The following is a 13,938-nucleotide window of genomic DNA, read 5'->3' as shown; positions in this document are numbered from 1 at the left end:
ATTTTGTTGAGCTCCCGGAAGTCGAGGCATGGCAGTAACCCACCATCTTTTTTTAACAAAGAAGAATCTAGCTGCAACTTGCGACGAAGACTGCCTAATGTGTCTCTTTGCTAAACTCTCTGTTATGTACTCTTTGAGAGCTGATCTTTCAGGACACAAAAAATTATACAGTTGTTTGCACTTAGGCAATTTTGCCCCCAGGATCAACCATATGGTGCAGTCATAAGGCCTATGTGGCAGCAACTCTTGACTTCCTTTCTCTGAGAACATGTCACGAAAAATCAGAAAGAGGACAAGGAAGGCTTGTGGTGACCGCCAAAATACAGGTTCCCAAACAGTGGTCCTTACACTATGTACTCCATTTCACTTTCTCCTGAGTTTGCCAATCAACTGTGGGGTTATGTAACGCTAACCAGGATACCCCAATACCATTTGTGCAGGAAGGCCCTTGAGAACATAACATTATATCCGCTATGAAAGCACTACCCCTACCTATACGGAGTTCCAGCCCATGTACACACTCAAAAAAGCCCACCTGAGTAAGGTGGGCTTTGCATACTACGACATCGCAGGTGCGATGTCGGTGGGGTCAAATTGAAAATGACGCACTTCCGGCATCGCATGCGACATCGTAGTGTGTAAAGCCTAGATGATACGATTAACGAGCGCAAAAGCGTCGTAATCGTATCATTGGTGCAGCGTCGGCGTAATCCATGATTACGCTGACGCGACGGTCCGATGTTGTTCCTCGCTCCTGCGGCAGCACACATCGCTGTGTGTGAAGCCGCAAGAGCGAGGAACATCTCCTACCGGCATCACTGCGGCTTCCGTAGGATATGCGGAAGGAAGGAGATGGGCGGGATGTTTACATCCCACTCATCTCTGCCCCTCCGCTCCGATTAGCCGCCTGGCGTGTGACGTCGCTATGACGCCGCACGACCCGCCCCCTTAACAAGGAGGCGGGTCGCCGTCCAGAGGGACGGTCGCAGGACAGGTGAGTCCATGTGAAGCTGCCGTAGCGATAATGTTCGCTACGGTAGCTATCACAAGGAAATCGCTGCTGCGACGGGGGCGGGTACTATCGCGCTCGGCATCGCAGCATCGGCCTGCGATGTCGCAGCGTGCAAAGTACCCCTAAGAGTTGAAGAATCAATGACAAAAATCTGAACAGGGTTTGATAACATTTTCAAATTCAATCCTGTGGAGCGAGTAAACTATTCATCGATCATGTTTGCCCCTGAACCACTGTCTAGAAAAATTGTTATAGGAATTCCTTGGCCCCCAACCTTAAACTTGGTGGGTATTAAACATTGGGTACCATTGTGGAGGATATACTTATACCAAGGTTGGGATCCCCCAAATAACCTTGGTCTTGGAGTTTTCCGAATGCTGTCTTTCTCTGGGCACCGAGGGACAGGCACTGATAAAGTGTCCCTTTTTGCCACTGAAAAAACAGACTCTGCATCCTTTTTAGTGGAGTGGAGGCTTTCTCCCCATGGGATGTCCCTCCGAGCTTCATGGGCTTAGATGCGGCCTCTGTAGGTGAGTGCCTGTGGGGCACTGCGGGGACTTCTCTGTAGTGACCCTTCTGGCCACAGGTATGTCAGGTTCACTTGTATAGGAGTTGTGACGCCACTCTCGGTTTTGTGGTCAGGGTGAGGGGTGACTGCCACTGCAGTTTAGCGAGCATCTGGGGCTGATGGTAATTGCAGTTAGAGGGTGTGGCCAAACGAGAGTGAGGCTGGCCCCAGGGGCTCAGGTATATATGGGTGGAACCACAGGTCGCAGAGTAACTCAAACACAGTCCAGAAAGTCTTTTAACTTGTTTACTCACTTTTAGTTGGTTGGAGAGATACCCGAGCGATGCTGAGATTATACCAGGTGGAACCAGGAATTCCTGCAGGCTGTTCTGAAGGTAGCTATTAACTCGCCTTCCTTGCACTTCTTTTGTGTTTCGGATAACCCCTCACTTGCAGTATCATGGGATTCATCCAGGGAACGTTGCTACTGCCTCTCCTTCCCTTTCTGGCCCGTTTGCCGGCAGCGTGGACCCGGTGAGATGGCTTCTGGCCCTATCTCCTTATGGGTCCCCCTGTTGCTGCTGAGGCTCGAGCCCTGTATCTTTGGTGAGGAACCTCTAGTCTCCTCACCGGCAGGTTTAGCAGATCAGTAGATCGATATCTGGCTCTAGGGACCTGTTCCCTGTGCATGCGTAGTTACCAGCAATCCCCGTACTCAACTGCCTCTCTCCAGGTGTCTTTCAGGCTGACTTTCTGGTCACTGTACTCCCCCGCTAACAGCTACCACACAAGCAGGGTCTGACTAGCATGGCTGTACGTCTGCTTCCTTCAGCAACTTCTGTACACTCTGCTCCTCCTCCTTCCTGTCTGCCACTGCATCTAGCTTCCAGCCCCTCCACTGCATCCTTTGCGGAGAATTGAAAGTTAACCTCTTCAGGGCTACCCAAGGGTCCCCTCTCAAGGTGTGGGAGACCTGGTTGCTATGTGTCTGTGTGTACACACCTCATTCTGGCCTTTTGGAATTACCTGAAAGCACTGTCCCAGCATTGGTGCAGTACTCTGTGGTGCCTGACCAGGTCATGAGCGCCACATTCCCCCTTAGTTATCATCAGCACGTCCTCGGGCTGCAAAGACAAGAACAAAAGGTTAAATATAACTTTTCCCACACAGGGGATGTTATTTACATTCACAACATACCAGGTACCATTCCACCACCACCCACCACCCACAAGTCCTGGACCCACCCAGCAACTTCCAGGAGACAGGTCACCGGTCCCTTTGGTGACCAGGTCTGGGCCAACTCTATCCCAGACCTTTCCCCCAATCTTCCTCTCGTGAGGAGGGTGATGTAAGGTAGGCCCCATAAACAGGCGTACCCGCTTCCGAGTGTTGGAGGGCAGGCCCCAAAAACTGGCGTGCCCCCTTGTGGTGCAGAGCCAGGCCCCATAAACAGGCGTGCTCTGGGTTGGTACCACTGAAGTAACTTTTTACAATGCGAGAGTTTGTGGCTATAGCCAGTTCATAGCCTGTGGTCCATTTTTAAAGTGCACATAACCAGGTGCAACACATTTTAGCAGCAAAGTTCTCGCAACAGTCCTTGCGGGCACATTCTTGAACGTTACTAAACCTTCAGAAAACATTTTTAAACATTCTAAACTTAAATATACTATGAAGACATTTTAGACTGTACTTTCTCTATACCGTAATGGGGGCTGACCAAAGTTGCTACGGGTTGATCTACGCAGTACTATGCTGTCATCTGTCTGAGGTTGTGTCCTCCCACCCGGTGTATGTGTCTCAATGTGAATGATGGGTGTACTGCGTTCTAATACCAGTGCATGGTTTTCTGATTCAGCTTCACTTGGCTCTGTTAGGTTCTGAACAGGTTCTTCTTGTCCTCTAACTTCTTCTCTGGGTTGAGGGAAGGTGATTACTGGGATTACAACTGCTCCATTGTATTGAGGCCAACTTGCAGGGAAATCTCCAAGCACAGTATGGATCATCTTCTCTCTTGGTTCTTTCACTGGCGAAGGGTTGGGGACTTCTTAAGGGATTCTTAGCTGTTCAGGGCATCTCTTAAGGTGGTCTCTGGAAACCACAGCTGTTGTCTTTCCTCCATCTTTGCTGATGAGGCAAGTCTTCTCACGGCTAGGTATTAACGGTAACACGGTGTAGGGTTCTGATTCCCAGTGATTATCAAGAGTTTGTGATGTCTTCTCTTTCTCTTGAGGACCACTTCTCCAGGCATCAAAGGAACAGCAGGTGCATTTTGATTGTAGGCTGTTTCTTGTGTCTCCCGCTGCTGGGTCAAGCTTCGCTCCACACACTCTTGTACTCTCTTGTACTGGGCCTGGCGGGTGGAATCCCAATCAGCACCTTGTAGAGGGTCTTTGGGGGTCTCAATTCCCATTTCCAGATCCACTGGCAGTCTTCCAGGTCTGGCCCTCATCAGGTATGCCGGTGTGCAGTTCTTGGAACTCACAGGGACGTTGTTATAAATATCCACCAGGTCAGGCAGCTTCTCTGGCCACAGGCATCTTTCTTCCAGTGGTAGAGTTTTCAGGAGGTCGAGAATAATGTGATTCATCTTCTCGCACATGCCATTGGTCTGAGGATGGTAAGGCGTGGTACGGATCTTCTTGCAGCTATAAAGGTTACAAAACTCCTTGAACACCTCAGCTTCAAAGACCGAGCCCTGGTCAGTGAGCACTTGCTCTGGGTAGCCATGTGGTCTACAGAAATGGGCTTGGAAAGCTCTGGCTGTAGTCTGGCCTGTCAAGTCCTTGACTGGTACTACCACTAGGAACCTGGAGTAAGAGAGCATAGTTGTAGCCTGGTCTGCTGGGCATCAACTTTACATGGTCCAGGGCCACTATTTCCAGGGGTCGTTTGGTTTGGATCACTTGGAGAGGTGCTTTCTGGCTGTGATTGTCTTTTCTCCTGAGGCTGCAGGGACCGCAGTCTCTACACCACTTCTCCAGGGCAGATCTCATGCCCACCCAGTAGAATATTTCTTTAAGTAGTGCCTCCAGTTTTTTCCAACCAAAGTGGCCTGCACCATTGTGATAGGCTTCCAGCATCATCCGTGTCTCCTTCTGTGGTACAATCACCTGCCACACCTTCTCGTGCGTCTTCGGGTCAATGATGCTCCTGTAGAGTTTGTCTTGGCAGATGAATAATCGACCCCTCTCTCTCCATAGGTACTGTGCTTCAGGCGGGGCTTTGGAATCAAGGCTGGTGCCAGGTTGAGTGATCAGCTTCTTTACCAAGCTATACCAGTGGATCATTCTCCTGAGTCTCCTTCCAGTTGTAGTGAGGTAGCGGATTCAGGATCACTTCTTTGCGGCTGGTGTGTGACTGCTGACACTGGTTGGCTCCATGGCGATGGAACGCTGGCAGCTCAATCTCTTCAAGGTCATCTACATCTTCACCTTTGTCTGCTAGGTGAGGCATCCTTGACAGAGCATCTGCGTTGCCATTCTTGCGACCAGCTTGATACTTGACAGTAAAATCATAATTTGCTAGTTGGACTACCCAACAATACTCCATGGCACCCAATTTAGCAGTATCCAAGTGAGTTAGGGGGTTGTTATCCGTGAAGACAGTGAATTTGGTGGCTGCCAGGTAGTGCTTGAATTGCTCTGTGATAGCCCAGACCATGGCCAGGAACTCTAGCTTGAATGAACTATAGTTTTCTGGGTTTCTTTCAGTAGGCCTGCGCTTCCTGCTGGCGTAAGCAATCACACGTTCCTTGCCTTTCTGTACCTGTGAAAGCACTGCTCCCTATCCCACATTACTGGCATCTGTATACAGTACAAATGGTAGACTGTAATCAGGGTAGGCTAGAATCTCTTCACCCGTCAAGGCCCCTTTCATTTGTCTGAAGGAGTGTTCTTCTGCCTCTCCCCAGTGAAATGGTGGGCCGGAGGTCTTTCCCTTCTTTGCTTGGCCTACCAGGAGCTCTTGCAAAGGCGCCGCCATCTTCGTATAGCCCTTGATGAACCTTCTGACGTACCTCCCGGACGGTGGTGGGTGTGGGCCATTTCTTGATGACTGTGACCTTCTCTGGGTCTGGTGCTACTCCTTCTGCACTGACCACATGAGCTAAGTATTGGACCTTCGGCTTCAGTAAATGGCACTTAGAAGGCTTCAGTTTCATCCCATATCAAGACTTCAGCCAGGTGTTTCAGGTGGTCCTCATAGGTCTTGGAGTACACGATAATGTCATCCAGGTAGAGAGGACGGTCTCAAAGTTGAGGTGTCCCAGGCAGCACTCCATCAGCCTCTGGAAGGTCCCGGGGGCATTGCAAAGTCCAAATGGCATGCTGTTGAACTCACAAAGGCCCATGGGGGTGATGAAGGCTGTCTTCTACCGATCTTCCTCTGCTACAGATACTTGACAGTAGCCACTAGTGAGATCTAGGGTAGAAAAGTAGTTAGAAGCTTTTAAGGCAGCGAGGGATTCCTCTATCCGTGGCAAAGGGTAGGCATCCTTGTGTGTTATCTGATTTATCCGTCTGTAATCTACACACATCCTCAACGTGCCATCCTTCTTTTTCACCAGGACCAGGGGAGCTGCCCAAGGGCTACAACTGTCCCTAATGACTCCCGCCTCTTTCATGTCCTTCAGCATGTCCTTTGTGCGCTGGTAATGGGCTGGTGGTATAGGCCTATGTCTTTCCTTAATGGGAGGATGACTGCCTGTGGGTATGTGATGTTGCACCCCTTTGATTCTACCAAAGTCTAGTGAGTTCTTACTAAAAACCTGCTCATATTCCTGCACGACCCGGTGAACCCCGTGTTTCTGGTAGGTGGGTGTAGAGTCAGTCCCCACATGGAGTTTTTAGCATCAGTCCTCTAACTGCTTTTGGGAGGTCTCGTCCTCTTTTGAGTCAGCTTGTGTCAGGGGACCTACAGGTGTTAATGCGTCATTTGGGCAAGTAAACAGTTTGGCTATGGTAGCGTATCTTGGTAGTCTGGATTCATCCTCCCCACAGTTCAGCACTCGTACAGGTACTCGTCCCTTGTGTACGTCAACTACCCCTCTGGCTGTCAGAATCGTGGGCCAGTGTTCTGAATGAGTGGGCTCTAATACAGCCTGGTAATCCCGTCTTCTGAGACCTTCCGCTGCTCTACACCACATCATCATTTCCCTCCTTGGGGGTATCACAATTGGGTTAGAATCCATCACCCGTACATTACCAATTTCACCATTCACCGTCTACCTGTTGCTTCCTCAGGATGACTCGGATCTCTTTTTGAAAGGCTCTCCGTTGTCCGCCCTCAACACCTTCAGCAATCTGGTGAAGCAACAACACTTCCCCTAGGCAATTTTCTATGACATTAGTGCCTAAAATCACTTGTGGATTCCTTTCCCTTGCATCATTATCTACAACAATCAGTCCTTGTCCCTTCATTTCCTGCCTTCCCTCCTTTATGGTTACCTCTTTGACCCCAATCTGGGCTATGGGTTGACCATTGGCTGCATAGATGGTAAGGTCAGGGTCCGGTTGTCGGAGATTGTCGTCCGACCAATACCTGCGATGAAGGACATACGGGATTGTGATTACCTGGGAACCGGTGTCCAATAATGCCGGGGTTGGGATCCCGTCCAGGATGATGGACAGGACTGGTCGTCCACCCACATACTGATCACGGCAGTCAGCTGGGCCTGATTTTCTTAATCCTGGGGACTGGCCCTTGACCCCAGGTTTGACCCGTTTAAACGACAGGCCCTTGCATAGTGGCTTGCCTCCTGGCAACGGTGGCAGATGGGTTATCCAGACTAGTCATAGCGATCACTGCTCTTCCCTCGGGATGTGGGACCTCTTCTCCCTTGCATCCAGGGGACGTCCTCTGGGCTGTTAGCTAGCAGCATCCTATGAGGGGCTTTGGGTTCTGAGGGGAGTTACATTGCTTTCAGGATCCGGGCGACGTCCTTGCTGAGCTCTTGCACGTGGGAGGATAGGGTATCTATGGCTCCGGCCGAGGTGATGAGTCCTTTTGCAGCTACCAGGGCCTGTGAGGAGGATTCTGCTCTGGCAGTCGGGGTGCTGGTAGGCCATGCTGGTGAGGTGGGGTCTGTGTCCATAGGGGGTTGGAGTGCTTTCACTGCCCTGTCTTTCAGAATGGCAAAGTCCACATCAAGGTGTTCCAGGGACCACAGCCTCATCTGTTTTCTATCCTCAGGGGAGTGCAGGCCCTGCAAGAATTGTTCTGTCATCATCCGGTTTCCTTCCTGATCACTGACAGGATCCACAAGCTTGAGAGCCCGTAGTGCGGCTTGCAGCCTGAGGGCATAGTCTCTTATGCTATCTTGGGGCGTCTGGCGGCAGTTGTAAAAGCCCTTTCTCAGCTCTGGTTTTCAAAAGCAGCTTTTAGTTTGGCAACAATGGCTTCTACAGAGCTACGGTCATCACTGGTCCAGGCCTCAGCCTCTAATTCTGCTGCTCCAGTCAATTGTCCCAGCACCACGGCAGCCCTCTGCTTACCGGTCATGGCGTACATGTCCAGCAGGGTGCTGATCTTCTTCTTGAACCCGGTCAGGGTGTCTGCTTTACCAGCATATTGGAGCAGCCAGGTCGCCCCGGGGACGTACGGTAAGGAGATCGGCATAATCGGGGAGACTTCGGTCGGCGCAGCTGCGACCGCCGCACCGAAACTAGGCGCTGCTGCGTTCACTGCGCCGGGACCTGGCATCGCTTGGGCTGCGTTGCCCTGGCCGGGGGCATTAGCACTCACAGCATCCATCATCCTCAGAGTCCCGCTTGTTTTCTTGAATCAGGGCGCTTCCTGGCTTCTTCTCCAGGTTACTCCCTCCTCTTCCGGGGTCAGAGCACTCCGGGGATTCTGGGGTGGCCACACCTTTTCGTGGACGGTTACTTCTTTTTGCGCGGGCTGCTGCTGTTTCTTTGGCGTGCTTTCTGTGGTGGCAATATGGCGGCGTTTCAAACTTTTCAATCGGACCTCCAAGGCGCACGGTCACCTGTCTTAACAGGTCTAGTCCTTATCCTGGTCGTGACGCCAGATGAGTTGCCCCCCACAGCGCTGCAGCGGTCGCCTGCGGAGCACTGCGGGGACTTCTCTGTAGTGACCGTTCTGGCCACAGGTATGTCAGGTTCACTTGTATAGGAGTCGTGACACCACTCTCGGTTTTGTGGTCAGGGTGAGGGCTGACCGCCACTGCAGTTTAGCGAGCGTCTGGGGCTGATGGTAATTGCAGTTAGAGGGTGTGGTCTCCAGAGAGTGAGGCTGGCCCCAGGGGCTCGGGTATATATGGGTGGAACCACAGGTCGCAGAGTAACTGAAACACAGTCCAGAAAGTCTTTTAACTTGTTTACTCACTTTTAGTTGGTTGGTGAGATACCCGGGCGATGCTGAGATTATACCAGGTGGAACCAGGAATTCCTGCAGGCCGTTCTGAAGGTAGCTATTAACTCGCCTTCCTTGCACTTCTTTTGTGTTTCGGATAACCCCTCACTTGCAGTATCATGGGATTCATCCAGGGAACGTTGCTACTGCCTCTCCTTCCCTTTCTGGCCCGTTTGCCGGCAGCGTGGACCCGGTGAGATGGCTTCTGGCCCTATCTCCTTATGGGTCCCCCTGTTGCTGCTGAGGCTCGAGCCCTGTATCTTTGGTGAGGAACCTCTAGTCCCCTCACCGACAGGTTTAGCAGATCAGTAGATCGATATCTGGCTTTAGGAACCTGTTCCCTGTGCGTGCATAGTTACCAACAATCCCTGTACTCGACTGCCTCTCTCCAGGTGTCTTTCAGGCTGACTTTCTGGTCACTGTACTCCCCTGCTAACAGCTACCGCACAAGCAGGGTCTGACTAGCATGACTGTACGTCTGCTTCCTCCAGCAACTTCTGTACACTCTGCTCCTCCTCCTTCCTGTCTGCCACTGTATCTAGCTTCCAGCCCCTCCACTGCACCCTTTGCTGAGAATTGAAAGTTAACCTCTTCAGGGCTACCCAAGGGTCCCCTCTCAAGGTGTGGGAGACCTGGTTCCTATGTGTCTGTGTGTACACACCTCATTCTGGCCTTTTGGAATTACCTGGAAGCACTGTCCCAGCATGGGTGCAGTACTCTGTGGTGCCTGACCAGGTCAGGGGCGCAATATAGGTAATATAGGTACAGAAAGAGGAGATACACAGAAAAAATCGAGTGAGCAGGTGGAATATGATTGAATTAAATGTCTTTCTTTATTCCAAACAAAATTTATACATTTTAAAAAAAATGTTTTTGAAGAGCATACAATGTATGAATTAAGGCAGAAGCGATACTGTAAATGAGACGCGTTTCACCTATTGGCTTCTTCTTAAGGTGGCTTTACACGCTACGAGATGGCTAAAGCGATCTCGTTGGGGTCACGGAATTTGTCACGCACATCCGGCCGCTTTAGCGATGTCGTTGCGTGTGACACCTATGAGCGATTTTGAAATCGCTCATCGGTGACATGGGGGTCCCTTCCCAATTATCGTTGCTGCTGCAGTAACGATGTTGTTTGTCGTTCCTGCGGCAGCACACAACGCTATGTGTGACACCGCAGGAACGAGGAACCTCTCCTTACCAGCGTCCACCGGAAAAGGAGGATGGAAGGAGGTGGGCGGCATGTTCCGGCCGCTCATCTCCTCCCCTCCTTTTCTATTGGGCGGCGGTTCAGTGATGCTGCTGTGACGCTAAACGAACTGCCCCCTTAGAAAGGAGGCGGTTCGCCGGTCACTGCGACGTCACAGAGCAGGTATGTGCGTGTGATGCTGCCGTAGCGATAATGTTCGCTACGGCAGCGATCACCACATATCGGCTGTACTATGGGGGCGGGTGCTATTGTGACGCCCTGGGCAAGCCAGGGGTCACAGGTCACAACACCACCACACCCCACACTCCAGGTAGGCACATCACAGCTAAACTACAAATCCTTGTTGCCTTCCTCCAGAGGCTGATGATTCACACCAGGGGGTGGGCCAGGCGGTTGGCTCCGCCCACCAAGGAGATCACAGCTCTGGAGGCGGGAAGTACCAGGCAGTCAGCTCAGGGACGAGCTTGAGTAAACAGAGAGTAGCCCAGGCAGGGCAAGAGTAAACAGCAAGTGAAAGTGAGGAAAGCGGAAAGGTGGTAAAGGAGGAAAGCAAGTGAGGTGACAAGAAGGAAGGAAAGCCTGAAGGGTCCAGCTTTGTGTAGGGCCAGAACAGCAAGGTCAGCGACGGCGGTGACCGTCTGGAGTGGGACCGTTTGGAAGTTCCTGGAAGGACCCTGTTGGCTGTGTGCCCGGTGGTCTGGAGCAGTGTTCCGAAGGACAGTCAGCACCAGGGCAGGGGCCTCTCGGACCCCGGCAAGGCTAGGAGTCGCCAAATTTGCCGAATCCGTCAGTGAAGGGGACGTAGATCCCCCAGCAACCAAGTCCCGATTGAAGGCAACAGCTCAACCTGAAGCAGAGAGACACCGCCACCGCCAAGGCACCAGTTTCTCAGGGCCAGCGCCTGCGGGCAAAGTGTAGAGCTCCTCCGGCCCAGATTGTAGTCGGGGAGCGGGTAACCAGAGGGAATCCACCGCTACCACAAGTCAACCATAGGTGCAAGGAAGAGGGACATCACCGTCACCTACCGGGAGTGCAGGTGCAGCCGTCTGTGGGACCGTCTTACCAGCCGTTTGGTTTACCGTACAAACTGTGTCCGTGTCTCAGGCTCAGTGAGTACCACAGTGCCGCAAGGCACAGCGCTGCCCCCGCGTCCCTGCGCCCACCAGGCCCCGCACCTCACAAACCATCACCGGGCCCCGGGATCACCAACCCCTGCCCACAGAGGGGCAACACAACACCTGGCTGCTCCGCATCACCATCCCCGGGACCCCCTGCATTGAGCAGCGGTGGTGAAATCACCACAACCGTGGGTGGCGTCACGAACTATAACAATCCCCGCACCCAAACACCCCCCTTTCACTCACGGGCGAGGAGTGTCGCTCGAGAAACCCCGGGATCCGGCCTACGGCTCGAGCCACCAGGAGCAGCTGCCGGACCCGAGCAGAAGGGGTGAGCGCGGTGTGCTGACACCCTCCTCCCCGCCCGCGACAACTTGGCGTCATGAACAGGATCTTACCGCTCTGCCGTCTGGTAGAGGTGCGCCTTGTTACCGCCGGAGGTATCCGGCAGAAAAATTGCAGAAGCCGCCATCTTTGGCGCGAAAAGTTCCCGCTCGAGCGTCTTCTCGAGCAGTAGAGGCGCGAAGGCCAAGACCCCGCCCCGAGAGAGGAGGGGCCGGAAAGAGCTAAGGGGGACGCGATGGCGGCTGGCCGCATGTAGTCGCGGCTATAAAAGCAGGGACGCCAGGACCCTGCAAACATACCGTTCCTGGAAAGAAAAGAGAAAGTCACCATGTGGATGCCGTCCCGAAACACCGTGGCCCCCGCGCCGGGAACCGCAGCGTGGGTGGAAATCCGGACCGCGCAGCTCCACCTAAGGCTGCAGGTCAAGATGCAGCTCCTCTTGGAGGAGTGGGAGACCGACATGGCGGACGTTATAGCCACCGTGCGGAGACGCGAGGAGGAAGCGGAGGAAGGGAGGGTGAGTGACCCACGCCCCTATGTCCCGGAGGGACCGGTCGCTGCGGCTGAGGGACCCGGTCCAAGCCCTTTCCCCCCCGTTGCCTCCCTCGCCACCCGTCTCGGAGGCCGTGACCCCGCCAATAGGCCCGCTACCACCGCAACCGGTAGCGATACCCAGCCCGTCCGCCCCAGCGGACCGACCTGTAGCCGGAGCCCGTAGCAAACCGGAGGTGTTGCCATGGAAGGCCCCGAAGATTGTGCCAGAGACAGTCCCCGAGCAGTTTCCTGAGCCGGAGCCGATGACCCGCTCCGAGCCGAAGGCCCAGCTGCGGAAAACCCCTGTGCCCATCCCCCACACCTCGGCTGAGGTGGCGCCGGGTTGTTGCTGCAGGGCAGCGCCCAAGGCCATGACACCGCGGGATATGCCGCCCACCTTCCTGACAGTGGGTAACGTTCTGGATGTCCCGCGGGGCCCGACCCGTGCGCCGGAGCTGGCAGCAGCGCCATATTGGGAAAGGGAGCCGACAAAGCTGGGCCTGGAGATCGCGGAGAGGGAGAGAAGGAAAGCCGAGCTGGTGGCCCGAGCCATTCGGGAAAAAGAAAATCTGCGGCAAGCGACCTTCCGTGTCCGGGGCCCGTTGTACGAGGGGCAGGTGAGGCGGTTTGATGTCCGCCGGGGCTACGGGTTTATATATGAACCGGGCCTGGAGGCCGAAGTGTTTGTAGCCCGGCGGGACGTGAATGCCCACCTGCCCGAGGAGCATCCTGGCCGAAACCTCATACCGGGAGACATGGTGCGGTACACCCGACACTGCGGAGAGAGGGGGTGGTTTGCCCTGGATGTAAAGCTCAGGAGCAGCAAAGAGAGCAAGGTGAGCCCTGCACCCCCTCCCTCAGGTGAAGCAGCAGAGGGACCGGAGTAGGGCAGCGGAGCACCGTTGTCCAGTCCCCGTTGGGACCACCACTGGTTGTTTGTTTGTTGAAAGTTTGAAAAATGAAAATGATAATTACCGAGTTTTCACCAGATTGTCTGTTGTGATTGAACCGGCCGGAGCCGGCACCGTTGTCCCCGTGGGGATCGTTTAAAAACGCATGGGAACTATCCATGGACAAGCCCGTGAACTTGCAGGGCAACCACAAACGTTAGTGGCTTGTAAATATGTTGGTTACTGTTACCGTTTTCCGCAATGCCGCCTCCGGAGAGGCAGGTTGGAGGGAGGGCCCTCAGCAGAGCAGGCTGGGGCCCAGCCACCAAAGGAACCGGTGGCTACCCTCTGGAGGGAAGGACAGATCCCGCTCGGGTACCGTGTGCTGGACTGTGGGTCAAGGGGTGCTGCCTGGGTTTTAGGGGCAGCATCAGGGCCAGGTTGCTTGGGTGGGAGAGAGCGGAAACCGTAACCGTAAACCGTTGCAACTTTAAAAGTAAATGTGCCTCCCGTCTTGGGAAGAGTTATTAAAAATGTTATATGTTGAATTTCCAAATGTTATCTTTTTCAGAAAAATAAAACCGGTGTAGGACGGCAGCCCGCGGACGGTCTGCATTTTGCTAAGGGGGAATGTGACGCCCTGGGCAAGCCAGGGGTCACAGGTCACAACACCACCACACCCCACACTCCAGGTAGGCACATCACAGCTAAACTACAAATCCTTGTTGCCTTCCTCCAGAGGCTGATGATTCACACCAGGGGGTGGGCCAGGCGGTTGGCTCCGCCCACCAAGGAGATCACAGCTCTGGAGGCGGGAAGTACCAGGCAGTCAGCTCAGGGACGAGCTTGAGTAAACAGAGAGTAGCCCAGGCAGGGCAAGAGTAAACAGCAAGTGAAAGTGAGGAAAGCGGAAAGGTGGTAAAGGAGGAAAGCAAGTGAGGTGACAAGAA

This window comes from Anomaloglossus baeobatrachus, chromosome 7 (assembly GCF_048569485.1).
Source record: "Anomaloglossus baeobatrachus isolate aAnoBae1 chromosome 7, aAnoBae1.hap1, whole genome shotgun sequence".
Lineage (NCBI taxonomy): Eukaryota > Metazoa > Chordata > Amphibia > Anura > Aromobatidae > Anomaloglossus > Anomaloglossus baeobatrachus.
This window is presented reverse-complemented; position numbering follows the sequence as displayed.